The 16,752-nt window shown below is 42.4% G+C and overlaps 1 long non-coding RNA gene and 2 other non-coding genes across 3 annotated transcripts; 1 reads left to right on the top strand and 2 right to left on the bottom strand.

Moving 5' to 3' along the window:
- Positions 1-2,643: 2,643 nt before the first annotated feature.
- trnal-aag lies at positions 2,644-2,725 on the bottom strand. Its single transcript has one exon. It is a non-coding gene; the product is annotated as a tRNA-Leu (tRNA).
- Positions 2,726-5,860: 3,135 nt separating this feature from the next.
- Positions 5,861-5,942, bottom strand: trnal-aag. Its single transcript has one exon. It is a non-coding gene; the product is annotated as a tRNA-Leu (tRNA).
- Positions 5,943-8,217: 2,275 nt separating this feature from the next.
- LOC124002838 lies at positions 8,218-13,621 on the top strand. Its single transcript, XR_006833134.1, has 3 exons — positions 8,218-8,375; positions 8,506-8,683; positions 13,486-13,621. It is a non-coding gene; the product is annotated as an uncharacterized LOC124002838 (long non-coding RNA).
- The last annotated feature ends 3,131 nt before the right edge of the window (positions 13,622-16,752 follow it).

The following is a 16,752-nucleotide window of genomic DNA, read 5'->3' as shown; positions in this document are numbered from 1 at the left end:
TGTTTTCCACATGATTCCGTGTAAATCAGTAAAGTCTTTGAAATTGTTGCATGTTGCGTTTATATTTTTGTTCAGTATATATGAAAGCAGGTGCTTCCACACAGGTGAGTCAATGTGCTAACACTAGGTACCAGAATCTCGCAGTATCCTTTTAAAGCCACGGTGTAAGATGTTTTACCATCAAAGAGTGGGCCACCAACAAAACATTATTAAAAATTGATCAAATGCAGCCTATGACATTGATTGAAATACTGTAGTCCACAATATATATTATTATAGAGCTCTGCTCAGCCTGTAACCATTACATTATCTATTATTATAGAGCTCTGTTCAGCCTATAAACATGACATTATCTATTATTATAGAACTCTGCTCAGCCTCAACATGACATTATCTATTATTATAGAGCTCTGCTGAGCCTATAAACATGACATTATCTATTATTATAGAGCTCTGTTCAGCCTGTAACCATGACATTATCTATTATTATAGAGCTCTGATTATGACATCATGACATTCCATGAGAGCAGGATTCTAGTTGGAACTCCACGTCTTTTGATTTTCAAATTACACCAAGATTATTATTTATTAGATTTTTTGGTTGGAAACTGGCCAATGGTTATTGGAACCAGAGACGTCCAAACCAGCAAGAGGACGCAACTGTTCCCACTGTGGAAAGGGTTTTAACCAGTTAGGGGACCTGAAACGACACGAGAGGACACACACAGGCGATAAACCTTTCCAATGCTCCCACTGTAAAGAGTTTTTCCTCTCGCAAAGATTGCGTACAGATGTAGGATCTTAGTCTCTCTTCCTGTGCAGCAGTACATTCAAACTTGTAGTTTATTCACCTTTTTAAAAACGCTTCCAAAGTTTGTAATTTCCACTAACATTTCAGACTTAATTTGCCCTAACGTAAAATGCATCAATCCCTAAAATAAAAAAATAAAAAAATAAAATAATCAGCATAATATTTCACATTTCCGGGAGTAATTTCCTGCTGTAGCAAAATGGCTGAAATCAATATTTTCCCCATGTGCGCTGTATTTTTAAATCAAATCCAATTGTATTTCTCACAAACACCGAATGCAACAGGTGTGGACTTTTACTCTGAAATGACGAGTTAAAAAGAAGAAAAAAGGAAATGGAAACAGAAAAGAACAATAAGGAGGTTATATACAAGACGTACCTGTACAGAGTCAATGTGCAGGGGGTTATATACAAGACGTACCTGTACAGAGTCAATGTGCAGGGGGTTATATACAAGACGTACCTGTACAGAGTCAATGTGCAGGGGGTTATATACAAGACGTACCTGTACAGAGGCAATGTGCAGGGGTTATATACAAGACGTACCTGTACAGAGTCAATGTGTAGGGGGTTATATACAAGACGTACCTGTACAGAGTCAATGTGCAGGGGTTATATACAAGACGTACCTGTACAGAGTCAATGTGCAGGGGTTATATACAAGACGTACCTGTACAGAGTCAATGTGTAGGGGGTTATATACAAGACGTACCTGTACAGAGTCAATGTGCAGGGGTTATATACAAGACGTACCTGTACAGAGTCAATGTGCAGGGGGTTATATACAAGACGTACCTGTACAGAGTCAATGTGCAGGGGGTTATATACAAGACGTACCTGTACAGAGTCAATGTGCAGGGGTTATATACAAGACGTACCTGTACAGAGTCAATGTGCAGGGGTTATATACAAGACGTACCTGTACAGAGTCAATGTGCAGGGGGTTATATACAATACGTACCTGTACAGAGTCAATGTGCAGGGGTTATATACAAGACGTACCTGTACAGAGTCAATGTGCAGGGGTTATATACAAGACGTACCTGTACAGAGTCAATGTGCAGGGGTACGAGGTTGTTGAGGTAATGTGTACATGTAGGTAGGGGTTAAAGTGACTAGGTAGATGACAGACATATTTTTTATTTTATTCATCAGATATGTTTTATTAAAATAAAAAAATACTAACATTCAAATCATTGTTCTGCAATTATTGCGTCCTAAATTCCACAGCCGACTGCAGTTACTGCACTTGGACTGCAGTTTCAAAAGAGCAGTCTTTTTTTGTTGTCAGGGAAAACGACATTTTTTTACCGTTATTTGCCACATAGCCTAGGTTTTCCAGGACACGGTGAAATGTTTAGTTGATGTCATGTTGAATTCACTTTATTTGACAATTTGACCAAATGTAAAGCAAACCTCGACGTTGAAATGACGTCTGAACCCAGTGGGTTTTAATTAGCTGCAGGTGTTGGATCAACATTCACCTTCGAGACATAAATCTACGACGAGGAACCATCGTTTAGGAAAAGGAGGCGAATAGTAGTAGGATGAAATGGAGAAAATGGTTGGTGAAGCAACAGCTGTGCTGGAATGAGGACAATATGGCTGTCAGTTCTGATGATATATATAAATATTTTTTTTAGCTCCGTATTTAACTAGGCAAGTCAGTTAAGAACAATTCTTATTTACAATGACCGCAAACATGGGCCAATTGTGAGCCGCACTATGGCACTTCCGATCACGACCGTTTGTGATACAGTTTAGTATCGAACCAGGGTCTGTAGTGAAGCCTTTAGCACTGAGATGCAGCGCCACTCAAGAGCCAAAAATATGTGGCAGCGGCGGGATTCGAACCCGCGCCTCCGAAGAGACTGGAGCCTTAATCCAGCGCCTTAGACCGCTCGGCCACGCTACCGGTGAACGTATATGTTTTCCACATGATTCCGTGTAAATCAGTAAAGTCTTTGAAATTGTTGCATGTTGCGTTTATATTTTTGTTCAGTATATATGAAAGCAGGTGCTTCCACACAGGTGAGTCAATGTGCTAACACTAGGTACCAGAATCTCGCAGTATCCTTTTAAAGCCACGGTGTAAGATGTTTTACCATCAAAGAGTGGGCCACCAACAAAACATTATTAAAAATTGATCAAATGCAGCCTATGACATTGATTGAAATACTGTAGTCCACAATATATATTATTATAGAGCTCTGCTCAGCCTGTAACCATTACATTATCTATTATTATAGAGCTCTGTTCAGCCTATAAACATGACATTATCTATTATTATAGAACTCTGCTCAGCCTCAACATGACATTATCTATTATTATAGAGCTCTGCTGAGCCTATAAACATGACATTATCTATTATTATAGAGCTCTGTTCAGCCTGTAACCATGACATTATCTATTATTATAGAGCTATGCTCAGCCTGTAACCATGACATTATCTATTATTATAGAGCTCTGATTATGACATCATGACATTCCATGAGAGCAGGATTCTAGTTGGAACTCCACGTCTTTTGATTTTCAAATTACACCAAGATTATTATTTATTAGATTTTTTGGTTGGAAACTGGCCAATGGTTATTGGAACCAGAGACGTCCAAACCAGCAAGAGGACGCAACTGTTCCCACTGTGGAAAGGGTTTTAACCAGTTAGGGGACCTGAAACGACACGAGAGGACACACACAGGCGATAAACCTTTCCAATGCTCCCACTGTAAAGAGTTTTTCCTCTCGCAAAGATTGCGTACAGATGTAGGATCTTAGTCTCTCTTCCTGTGCAGCAGTACATTCAAACTTGTAGTTTATTCACCTTTTTAAAAACGCTTCCAAAGTTTGTAATTTCCACTTAACATTTCAGACTTAATTTGCCCTAACGTAAAATGCATCAATCCCTAAAATAAAAAAATAAAAAAATATAATAATCAGCATAATATTTCACATTTCCGGGAGTAATTTCCTGCTGTAGCAAAATGGCTGAAATCAATATTTTCCCCATGTGCGCTGTATTTTTAAATCAAATCAAATTGTATTTCTCACAAACACCGAATGCAACAGGTGTGGACTTTTACTCTGAAATGACGAGTTAAAAAGAAGAAAAAAGGAAATGGAAACAGAAAAGAACAATAAGAATATACAAGACGTAAGGTCAATGTGTTTATATACAAGACGTACCTGTACAGAGTCAATGTGTAGGGGTTATATACAAGACGTACCTGTACAGAGTCAATGTGCAGGGGTTATATACAAGACGTACCTGTACAGAGTCAATGTGTAGGGGTTATATACAAGACGTACCTGTACAGAGTCAATGTGTAGGGGTTATATACAAGACGTACCTGTACAGAGTCAATGTGCAGGGGGTTATATACAAGACGTACCTGTACAGAGTCAATGTGCAGGGGTTATATACAAGACGTACCTGTACAGAGTCAATGTGTAGGGGTTATATACAAGACGTACCTGTACAGAGTCAATGTGCAGGGGGTTATATACAAGACGTACCTGTACAGAGTCAATGTGCAGGGGTTATATACAAGACGTACCTGTACAGAGTCAATGTGTAGGGGGTTATATACAAGACGTACCTGTACAGAGTCAATGTGCAGGGGGTTATATACAAGACGTACCTGTACAGAGTCAATGTGTAGGGGGTTATATACAAGACGTACCTGTACAGAGTCAATGTGTAGGGGTTATATACAAGACGTACCTGTACAGAGTCAATGTGCAGGGGGTTATATACAAGACGTACCTGTACAGAGGCAATGTGCAGGGGTTATATACAAGACGTACCTGTACAGAGTCAATGTGTAGGGGGTTATATACAAGACGTACCTGTACAGAGTCAATGTGCAGGGGGTTATATACAAGACGTACCTGTACAGAGTCAATGTGCAGGGGTTATATACAAGACGTACCTGTACAGAGTCAATGTGCAGGGGTTATATACAAGCCGTACCTGTACAGAGTCAATGTGTAGGGGGTTATATACAAGACGTACCTGTACAGAGTCAATGTGCAGGGGGTTATATACAAGACGTACCTGTACAGAGTCAATGTGCAGGGGTTATATACTAGACGTACCTGTACAGAGTCAATGTGCAGGGGGTTATATACAAGACGTACCTGTACAGAGTCAATGTGCAGGGGTTATATACAATACGTACCTGTACAGAGTCAATGTGCAGAGGGTTATATACAAGACGTACCTGTACAGAGTCAATGTGCAGGGGGTTATATACAAGACGTACCTGTACAGAGTCAATGTGCAGGGGTACGAGGTTGTTGAGGTAATGTGTACATGTAGGTAGGGGTTAAAGTGACTAGGTAGATGACAGACATATTTTTTATTTTATTCATCAGATATGTTTTATTAAAATAAAAAAATACTAACATTCAAATCATTGTTCTGCAATTATTGCGTCCTAAATTCCACAGCCGACTGCAGTTACTGCACTTGGACTGCAGTTTCAAAAGAGCAGTCTTTTTTTGTTGTCAGGGAAAACGACATTTTTTACCGTTATTTGCCACATAGCCTAGGTTTTTCAGGACACGGTGAAATGTTTAGTTGATGTCATGTTGAATTCACTTTATTTGACAATTTGACCAAATGTAAAGCAAACCTCGACGTTGAAATGACGTCTGAACCCAGTGGGTTTTAATTAGCTGCAGGTGTTGGATCAACATTCACCTTCGAGACATAAATCTACGACGAGGAACCATCGTTTAGGAAAAGGAGGCGAGTAGTAGTAGGATGAAATGGAGAAAATGGTTGGTGAAGCAACAGCTGTGCTGGAATGAGGACAATATGGCTGTCAGTTCTGATGATATATATAAATATTTTTTTAGCTCCGTATTTAACTAGGCAAGTCAGTTAAGAACAATTCTTATTTACAATGACCGCAAACATGGGCCAATTGTGAGCCGCACTATGGCACTTCCGATCACGACCGTTTGTGATACAGTTTAGTATCGAACCAGGGTCTGTAGTGAAGCCTTTAGCACTGAGATGCAGCGCCACTCAAGAGCCAAAAATATCTGGCAGCGGCGGGATTCGAACCCGCGCCTCCGAAGAGACTGGAGCCTTAATCCAGCGCCTTAGACCGCTCGGCCACGCTACCGATGAACGTATATATCTTCCACATGATACAACATATTGACATCCATCAATACCGGATGTTTCCGTTTTTTATCAACTCCGAAGATAGTTGTATAGTGTGTATGTATAAGAAGTGTGGAAAAACCTTTAAATTATTTGTTATGAAATTGTTTGACAGAATCCTCTTTGCGTCACAGATGGCGACGTGAGTCATTCTTACGTGACGTATAATCTAGTGGACGGGAAGAGCAACACGGCTCCTTATTCATCCACCTTGATAGCTTGCTAGGTAACATGAAACCGAAATATTGAAGCTCTTTTAGGCCATTCTTGTGTATATTAGTCTCAGTGTCTTAAACACAATTGTGTTAACGTATCAACTGCTTAAATGTAACGTCATTTGCATGTTAAATGTGTTAACTTGTTAAGATTGACACTGAGCCCGGCACTAGGCTAGTCTCTAATGCTAACCAGCTAATGCTATTTAGCGAACTAATATCCCCGACCATGAGCTCACTAAGCTACTTCTCCCCTGCTAAAGAGGTCTGCTGGACTCAGAAAGAAGCTCTGGGGCTTAACATTGTCGTAAAAGAGGATGATATTACAGTGAAAGGAGAGGAAGAAGCTTTCAGAATGAAAAAGGAGGAAGAGGAGGCTGTTATAGGGAAAGAAGAGGAGGAGCATTTTGGAGTGGAGGGAGTATCGGCTGTCACAGTGGTAAAAGAGGTAGAAGCTTTCAGAATGAAAGAGGAGGTAATCACATTGAAAGAAGAGAATGACACTTTAGGAGTGAAAGAGGAAGAGGGGATACAGGCTGTCACAGTGGAAAAGGAGGAAGAAGCTTTCCGAATGAAAAAGGAGGAAGAGGCGGCTGTTAGAGTGAAAGACGAACCTTTTTGGGAGGAAGACGAGGCTGTCTCAATAAAAGAGAAGGTTGAAGACGTTCTGGGAGTGAAAGAGGAGGAGACAGAAGATCTGATTAACAGCAGTGAGTATTGTCTAAAAACAACTCAGCAGTTGTTGAACTAGGCTACGGTGTGGTTTTAAAGTGGCATTCTACTGAAGTTCTGCACTCAAATATGTTGTTCAGTACTGGAGGAATTGATAAAGGGCCAATCTGCGATTGGTACATACATTTTTTTTTACTTGTAAATTATTGATACTTTATTGTCTATTTACATGAATTTAGTTTAGTCAGCGGGTAAACATCATTCCACACTGGGAGCTGTCTCCCAAACTGGGCTCACTCTCTCAGAGGAAGAGATCATTTTTCTGGAATGGCCAGAAAATGTGACATGTTACTCCCTATGTAAATGTGGGGTGTGAAACCTGGCGGTTCAGGTCAGCTCCGTTGAGAGAGTGGAAACAGAGAGCTGACATGGGGCGTTGTGACACTATAAGGCATGGGAACCTATGAAATTCACAGAGCGCTCTATACACCAATAATGTCACTCGGAACATTTACATTACATTACATTTAAGTCATTTAGCAGACGCTCTTATCCAGAGCGACTTACAAATTGGTGAACAATCAACAGGGATTTCGTTTCAAAATGTCCTCCTCGAGCATGTGTTCTGTGATGGGTTCAGGTCCAACTGGGGGCAAGTTTAACACCTCAACCATCCACAGGCTCCCTCTCCAGCCCAGAGGCTGCTGACCCTTCACATGCCATGGTGGGCCAGCCCAGCAGATATCACTAATCATGGGCCTTCTCTGCTTTGTTTGTCCACACAGGCTTCCGTTTCTCTATGAAGGCCCGTATCCCCTCCTGTCCGGAACCAGTCCACAACTTCACATCTCACAGTTGTTTAAAAGCAGAGAAGAAGTCCCAGAACCTGATGACACATAGGAGAGAGTTGTAGCCATTGATTCTTGAAGAATATAACTTCTAAATGCCCAATGACCTCAGTTCAACGGTCATACCCCATCTGAATCCAATATATACCGAGTTTACAAAACATTATGAACACCTGCTCAACTTTGATTTCCCATCAGAACCCACAACAGCCTGTTTAACTCTGAGGGGTAATATACTATGTAGTGGGATAGAGGAGTTAGTGAGCTGACTTTGCTTCAATTCTGAATTCGACTCACTGAATTCAACTCAGGATAACTGTTGAAGGTCTCTTACCTCTTAACCATGTAAGTTTCTAGGGCAACAAATCTTTCATCTCTAACCTGTTCCTGGGCAGGCTAGTTGAGGACCAATCAGGGGCAGGCTAACCCTACTTTATCCTGACTCAAGTGTTGTGTCTGAGCTGTGATTTGAGGACCAATCAAATCGAAATCCCTTCCATCTGTGATTGCAATAAAAAGTCATAAGTTTACCATCTGTTTGATGTTATCATTCACACAGGAGAGAGACATGACTATTATGGATCCTCTGGGGAGCCTCAACAACATCCTGATGCTGACGAGGCAGAGAAGAGTCTCTCCAGATCAGAACACCAGATGGTACAGCTTGGTCTGGTCAAGCATACAGCTTGCTCTCTCTGGGTCTGGGTTTCTGTAAGGCACTTCATGACAACAGTGACATCAGCATCCATAATGATGTGTGTCTGTGTCCCCTCTTTATGGTTACCAGGACAACGCTAGCCCTTCCTCCCTCCCCGAGTCCCCGTGTCGTGCCTCTCCCGGTAGCACGTTACTGCTGGGTATGAAGAGGTTGTCTGTGCTGCTGGTGGACTGCAGGAAAACAACGGGGCTGAGTGGAAATGTGAGAAGAGGAGAAGAGAAGAAAGGATCAGATTTGACACTTCAAAGTAAGTAGTTTAGTTTGAACAAATAGAATAGATCTGCCCACTCGGGTCTGTTCCCAGTAGGGCTGGTATCTGGTCCCAGTAGGGCTGGTATCTGGTCCCAGTAGGGCTGGTATCTGGTCCCAGTAGGGCTGGTATCTGGTCCCAGTAGGGCTGGTATCTGTTCCCAGTAGGGCTGGTATCTGTTCCCAGTAGGGCTGGTATCTGGTCCCAGTAGGGCTGGTATCTGGTCCCAGTAGGGCTGGTATCTGGTCCCAGTAGGGCTGGTATCTGTTCCCAGTAGGGCTGGTATCTGTTCCCAGTAGGGCTGGTATCTGGTCTCAGTAGGGTCTGTTCCCAGTAGGGTCTGTTCCCAGTAGGGCTGGTATCTGGTCCCAGTAGGGTCTGTTCCCAGTAGGGTCTGTTCCCAGTAGGGCTGGTATCTGTTCCCAGTAGGGCTGGTATCTGTTCCCAGTAGGGTCTGTTCCCAGTAGGGCTGGTATCTGTTCCCAGTAGGGCTGGTATCTGGTCCCAGTAGGGTCTGTTCCCAGTAGGGCTGGTATCTGGTCCCAGTAGGGTCTGTTCCCAGTAGGGCTGGTATCTGTTCCCAGTAGGGCTGGTATCTGTTCCCAGTAGGGCTGGTATCTGGTCCCAGTAGGGTCTGTTCCCAGTAGGGCTGGTATCTGTTCCCAGTAGGGCTGGTATCTGTTCCCAGTAGGGCTGGTATCTGTTCCCAGTAGGGCTGGTATCTGTTCCCAGTAGGGCTGGTATCTGGTCCCAGTAGGGCTGGTATCTGGTCCCAGTAGGGTCTGTTCCCAGTAGGGTCTGTTCCCAGTAGGGTCTGTTCCCAGTAGGGTCTGTTCCCAGTAGGGCTGGTATCTGTTCCCAGTAGGGCTGGTATCTGTTCCCAGTAGGGCTGGTATCTGGTCCCAGTAGGGCTGGTATCTGGTCCCAGTAGGGTCTGTTCCCAGTAGGGTCTGTTCCCAGTAGGGTCTGTTCCCAGTAGGGTCTGTTCCCAGTAGGGCTGGTATCTGTTCCCAGTAGGGTCTGTTCCCAGTAGGGCTGGTATCTGTTCCCAGTAGGGCTGGTATCTGTTCCCAGTAGGGCTGGTATCTGTTCCCAGTAGGGCTGGTATCTGGTCCCAGTAGGGCTGGTATCTGTTCCCAGTAGGGCTGGTATCTGGTCCCAGTAGGGCTGGTATCTGGTCCCAGTAGGGCTGGTATCTGGTCCCAGTAGGGCTGGTATCTGGTCCCAGTAGGGCTGGTATCTGGTCCCAGTAGGGCTGGTATCTGGTCCCAGTAGGGCTGGTATCTGGTCCCAGTAGGGCTGGTATCTGGTCCCAGTAGGGCTGGTATCTGTGCCCAGTAGGGCTGGTATCTGGTCCCAGTAGGGCTGGTATCTGGTCCCAGTAGGGCTGGTATCTGGTCCCAGTAGGGCTGGTATCTGGTCCCAGTAGGGCTGGTATCTGTTCCCAGTAGGGCTGGTATCTGTTCCCAGTAGGGCTGGTATCTGGTCCCAGTAGGGCTGGTATCTGGTCCCAGTAGGGCTGGTATCTGGTCCCAGTAGGGCTGGTATCTGGTCCCAGTAGGGCTGGTATCTGTTCCCAGTAGGGCTGGTATCTGTTCCCAGTAGGGCTGGTATCTGTTCCCAGTAGGGCTGGTATCTGTTCCCAGTAGGGCTGGTATCTGTTCCCAGTAGGGCTGGTATCTGTTCCCAGTAGGGCTGGTATCTGTTCCCAGTAGGGCTGGTATCTGTTCCCAGTAGGGCTGGTATCTGGTCCCAGTAGGGCTGGTATCTGGTCCCAGTAGGGCTGGTATCTGTTCCCAGTAGGGCTGGTATCTGTTCCCAGTAGGGCTGGTATCTGTTCCCAGTAGGGCTGGTATCTGGTCCCAGTAGGTCTGGTATCTGGTCCCAGTAGGGCTGGTATCTGGTCCCAGTAGGGCTGGTATCTGGTCCATATATAGACACCATTCTGCCAAGTTATCGTACAATTTCTACTGATCTGCGTGCCAGATGTGGTTTTCATGGAACATTTTAAATGCATTTATAATAAACGTCTTCATATGTCAAAATCATTGTCCTGTTGTTCATCAATATTCAATCTAAATGAAAATTTATAAAAAACCTAAAAGTATTTTCTGTTTCCAACTATGTAAAAATAGCTGACATAAAGTCAACAAATAAAAACATTGCAGCCTGCATGTAGAAAATATCCTGATTAAAAAAATTAATTAAAAATCCTATAAATCACATTGACTGTGCATGGCCTGTCTGCAACCAACTTGACACACTGTATCAACTATTAACTTGGGTCAGGCCTGAAGCTTGTGCTAGTAACCTAGCAACATAGTATAACATATTCTGCATCCTCAGAGTTTCCCCTCAACCGGTGAGCTCAGGACAGACAGACAGACAGACAGACAGACAGACAGACAGACAGACAGACAGACAGACAGACAGACAGACAGACAGACAGACAGACAGACAGACAGACAGACAGACAGACAGACAGACAGACAGACAGACAGACAGACAGACAGACAGACAGACAGACAGACAGACAGACAGACAGAGCTATTTGCGCAAGAGATAAGAAGCAATGCTCGACTTGGACAGGCGCTCACTGGAGTTGTGTAGCGAAACCTCAAATGTTCCTCTTATAGAATATTAGCTCAGAAGTATAGTGGAGCACCTGCACCTACATATAAACAGTACCAGCACCCAAAATGAGTACCGGAATCTATTCCAGTCCAAGTCAAGCACTGATGAGAAGTAATCAGGTCTATTTCATGACGTTTCCACTGGACCAGAGCATTTACTTGTTTCCCGCTGAGTGGTTCATCGAAAAGGGAGAGAGCTGGAAAATATTTTTTTTATATACATTGAGGAACTATTGTAATTCTCAATGGATGTAAAAACACACTTTTGTTTTGCTAGCTGTTTTAGGTGAAGAAAACATTACATTGAGAAGCTCCACAGGTCCACAGCGTTGGACTAGTAACCGGAAGGTTGCAAGTTCAAACCCCCCCGAGCTGACAAGGTACAAATCTGTCGTTCTGCCCCTGAACAAGGCAGTTAACCCCACTGTTCCCCGGCCGTCATTGAAAATAAGAATTTGTTCTTTAACTGACTTAGTTCAAATTAAAATAAATAGTGGTGGTGCGTTAAGCCAATCAGACATACTGTCAAATTGGCGGTGAGGTGAATTGTGCATCTGGGCGCTGCATAGTTAATATGACGTCTGCATTGACCATGTAGCATTTACAGTGATACGACCTCTTCAGAAGTAGAGGGGCATTCATACTTGACCATGTAGCATTTACAGTGATACGACCTCTTCAGAAGTAGAAGGGCATTCATACTTCTTGCACTTCGTGAAGCAGTGCAGAGCTGTTGTCCAGGAAGTTGTCCAGGAAGTTGTCCAGGAAGTTGTCCAGGAAGTGAGTTTGTTTTTGTACAGGATGTACTGTTGACGCCCTGTGGAATCCATAGGAATTGCATCAGGGAGCTATTTTACAATATGACCTTTCTCTTGCATTTCTAAGAGGATGGTCTCTCCAATAAATGAAATCCGGTTGGATTTTCTCCTACCATATCTATTGTGTTATAGTCTCCTACATTATTGTAACATTTCTACAAACTTCAACGTTTTTTTAATATTTCCAATGGTACCAATTATATGCATATCCTCTCTTCAGGACCTGAGCTACAGTCAGTTTACTTTGGGCACGTCATTCAGACAGGAAGTGGACATAAGGGGGGCCCTATCCCTAAGGGCATGTGCTACAGTCAGTTTACTTTGGGCACGTCATTCAGACAGGAAGTGGACATAAAAGGGGGGCCCTATCCCTAAGGGCATGTGCTACAGTCAGTTTCCTTTGGGCACGTCATTCAGACAGGAAGTGGACATAAAAGGGGGGCCCTATCCCTGAGGGCATGTCCGAGCACACTCCTCCAGTTCACCTAGCTGAGTTAAAAGCAAAAGAATATCAACAAATAAATAAATCAATCAATATTGTTTTTAAACTTCCTGTTTCTGTTTATTTACCCATTTTGATGTCATATATTGAATCTGGATTTACTTCCAAAGTCTTAGTCAATAATTGAAACCAACCTCATTTAATCTGACATCCACATTCCATTGATGCCTCCTAACCCTATATCAGATGTTGGATGTGGAGATCAATAAGGAGGTTATAGAGCTAGATCAGATTTCGATAAATTCCCTTACAACCCCCTAAGAAGTAGATCAGATTTGAATGTCATTTTTTTATCAATAAGGATGTCAAGAGGATAAGGATATCATAAATCTAGATCAGATTAGGATGTCATAAATCTAGATCAGATTAGGATGTCATAAATCTAGATCAGATTAGGATGTCTTAAATCTAGATCAGATTAGGATGTCATAAATCTAGATCAGATTTAGGATGTCATAAATCTAGATCAGATTTAGGATGTCATAAATCTAGATCAGATTAGGATGTCATAAATCTAGATCAGATTTAGGATGTCTTAAATCTAGATCAGATTAGGATGTCATAAATCTAGATCAGATTTAGGATGTCATAAATCTAGATCAGATTTAGGATGTCATAAATCTAGATCAGATTTAGGATGTCATAAATCTAGATCAGATTTAGGACGTCAACAAAAAAAGACACAACAACATGTAAAGTTCAATAGGATTTATTTTATTAGCCTACAGTTCTCTACATCCACTCTGCTCTAAGGGATCTATATTAAACCCCATACAAAGACTTAGCAGGAGGTTTCATCATGTGGACTTCGTACATGTCTGTCTAACTAAACACTGTCTTTGGCAGGAGAGAGATCAGACTCTCACGTTGACAGCGGTAAGAGTCCTCCGGGGGATCCGGACCCAGCGATGCCCAAACCAGCTGGACGACACCACTGCGCCCAGTGTGGAAAGAGTTTTAACCATTTAGGGAACCTGAAAACGCATGGCAGGACACATACGGGAGAGAAGCCGTACCACTGCGCCCTGTGTGGAAAGCGATTCACCCATTCAGGGAGCCTGAAAGCACACACAAAAATACACACAGGGGAGAAACCTTATCACTGCTCTCAGTGCGGAAAGAGATTTATCCAGTTAGGGAACCTGGAATCACACGAGAGAACTCACACAGAAGAAAAGAGGCTTTTCCACTGTTCTCATTGTGAAAAAACGTTTAAGAATTTAGGGAACCTGAAAGTGCATGAGAAATGCCATACAGGCGGGAAGCTTTTTCGCTGCTCCCAGTGTGGAACGATATTTACCCAGTTTAGGCACCTGACAGACCACGAGGTAACACACACAGGGAAGATGCCTTACCACTGCTCCCGGTGTGGAAAGACCTATTTCACGTCACATGCACTTAGTCTTCATGAGAGAACACACACAGTGCTCCCGCCCTTATCTCATATTTTTGACTGAAAAATCTTGTTTTTTTTGTTTATGCCACATTAAATCAAATTGTGTTTTTCCAGCTAGTGGATACAGTACAGTGAAATGTATGTGTTTTTCCAGCTAGGGGATACAGTACAGTGAAATGTATGTGTTTTTCCAGCTAGGGGATACAGTACAGTGAAATGTATGTGTTTTTCCAGCTAGGGGATACAGTACAGTGAAATGTATGTGTTTTTCCAGCTAGGGGATACAGTACAGTGAAATGTATGTGTTTTTCCAGCTAGGGGATACAGTACAGTGAAATGTATGTGTTTTTCCAGCTAGTGGATACAGTACAGTGAAATGTATGTGTTTTTCCAGCTAGGGATACAGTACAGTGAAATGTATGTGTTTTTCCAGCTAGGGGATACAGTACAGTGAAATGTATGTGTTTTTCCAGCTAGTGGATACAGTACAGTGAAATGTATGTGTTTTTCCAGCTAGGGGATACAGTACAGTGAAATGTATGTGTTTTTCCAGCTAGTGGATACAGTACAGTGAAATGTATGTGTTTTTCCAGCTAGGGGATACAGTACAGTGAAATGTATGTGTTTTTCCAGCTAGGGATACAGTACAGTGAAATGTATGTGTTTTTCCAGCTAGTGGATACAGTACAGTGAAATGTATGTGTTTTTCCAGCTAGGGGATACAGTACAGTGAAATGTATGTGTTTTTCCAGCTAGGGGATACAGTACAGTGAAATGTATGTGTTTTTCCAGCTAGGGGATACAGTACAGTGAAATGTATGTGTTTTTCCAGCTAGGGATACAGTACAGTGAAATGTATGTGTTTTTCCAGCTAGGGATACAGTACAGTGAAATGTATGTGTTTTTCCAGCTAGTGGATACAGTACAGTGAAATGTATGTGTTTTTCCAGCTAGGGATACAGTACAGTGAAATGTATGTGTTTTTCCAGCTAGGGATACAGTACAGTGAAATGTATGTGTTTTTCCAGCTAGTGGATACAGTACAGTGAAATGTATGTGTTTTTCCAGCTAGTGGATACAGTACAGTGAAATGTATGTGTTTTTCCAGCTAGGGGATACAGTACAGTGAAATGTATGTGTTTTTCCAGCTAGGGATACAGTACAGTGAAATGTATGTGTTTTTCCAGCTAGTGGATACAGTACAGTGAAATGTATGTGTTTTTCCAGCTAGTGGATACAGTACAGTGAAATGTATGTGTTTTTCCAGCTAGGGGATACAGTACAGTGAAATGTATGTGTTTTTCCAGCTAGTGGATACAGTACAGTGAAATGTATGTGTTTTTCCAGCTAGTGGATACAGTACAGTGAAATGTATGTGTTTTTCCAGCTAGGGGATACAGTACAGTGAAATGTATGTGTTTTTCCAGCTAGGGGATACAGTACAGTGAAATGTATGTGTTTTTCCAGCTAGGGGATACAGTACAGTGAAATGTATGTGTTTTTCCAGCTAGGGGATACAGTACAGTGAAATGTACGTGTTTTTCCAGCTAGGGGATACAGTACAGTGAAATGTACGTGTTTTTCCAGCTAGGGGATACAGTACAGTGAAATGTATGTGTTTTTCCAGCTAGGGGATACAGTACAGTGAAATGTATGTGTTTTTCCAGCTAGTGGATACAGTACAGTGAAATGTATGTGTTTTTCCAGCTAGTGGATACAGTACAGTGAAATGTATGTGTTTTTCCAGCTAGGGGATACAGTACAGTGAAATGTATGTGTTTTTCCAGCTAGGGGATACAGTACAGTGAAATGTACGTGTTTTTCCAGCTAGGGGATACAGTACAGTGAAATGTATGTGTTTTTCCAGCTAGTGGATACAGTACAGTGAAATGTATGTGTTTTTCCAGCTAGTGGATACAGTACAGTGAAATGTATGTGTTTTTCCAGCTAGTGGATACAGTACAGTGAAATGTACGTGTTTTTCCAGCTAGGGGATACAGTACAGTGAAATGTATGTGTTTTTCCAGCTAGTGGATACAGTACAGTGAAATGTACGTGTTTTTCCAGCTAGGGATACAGTACAGTGAAATGTATGTGTTTTTCCAGCTAGTGGATACAGTACAGTGAAATGTATGTGTTTTTCCAGCTATATTTTATGGGATACAGTACAGTGAAATGTATGTGTTTTTTACAGCTAGGGGATACAGTACAGTGAAATGTATTTGTGTTTTTCCAGCTAGGGATACAGTACAGTGAAATGTATGTGTTTTCCAGCTAGTCTGGATACAGTACAGTGAAATGTAATCGTGTTTTTCCAGCTAGGGGATACAGTACAGTGAAATGTACGTGTTTTTCCAGCTAGGGGATACAGTACAGTGAAATGTATGTGTTTTTCCAGCTAGGGATACAGTACAGTACAGTAAAATGTATGTGTTTTTCCAGCTAGGGTCTGATACAGTACAGTGAAATGTACGTGTTTTTCCAGCTAGGGGATACAGTACAGTGAAATGTATGTGTTTTTCCAGCTAGGGGATACAGTACAGTGAAATGTACGTGTTTTTCCAGCTAGGGGATACAGTACAGTGAAATGTATGTGTTTTTCCAGCTAGTGGATACAGTACAGTGAAATGTATGTGTTTTTCCAGCTAGTGGATACAGTACAGTGAAATGTATGTGTTTTTCCAGCTAGTGGATACAGTACAGTGAAATGTATGTGT

Source organism: Oncorhynchus gorbuscha, linkage group LG18, assembly GCF_021184085.1.
Source record: "Oncorhynchus gorbuscha isolate QuinsamMale2020 ecotype Even-year linkage group LG18, OgorEven_v1.0, whole genome shotgun sequence".
NCBI classification, from domain to species: domain Eukaryota; kingdom Metazoa; phylum Chordata; class Actinopteri; order Salmoniformes; family Salmonidae; genus Oncorhynchus; species Oncorhynchus gorbuscha.
Note: the sequence above shows the minus strand (reverse complement) of the source record. Positions and strands in the feature narration are given on the sequence as shown.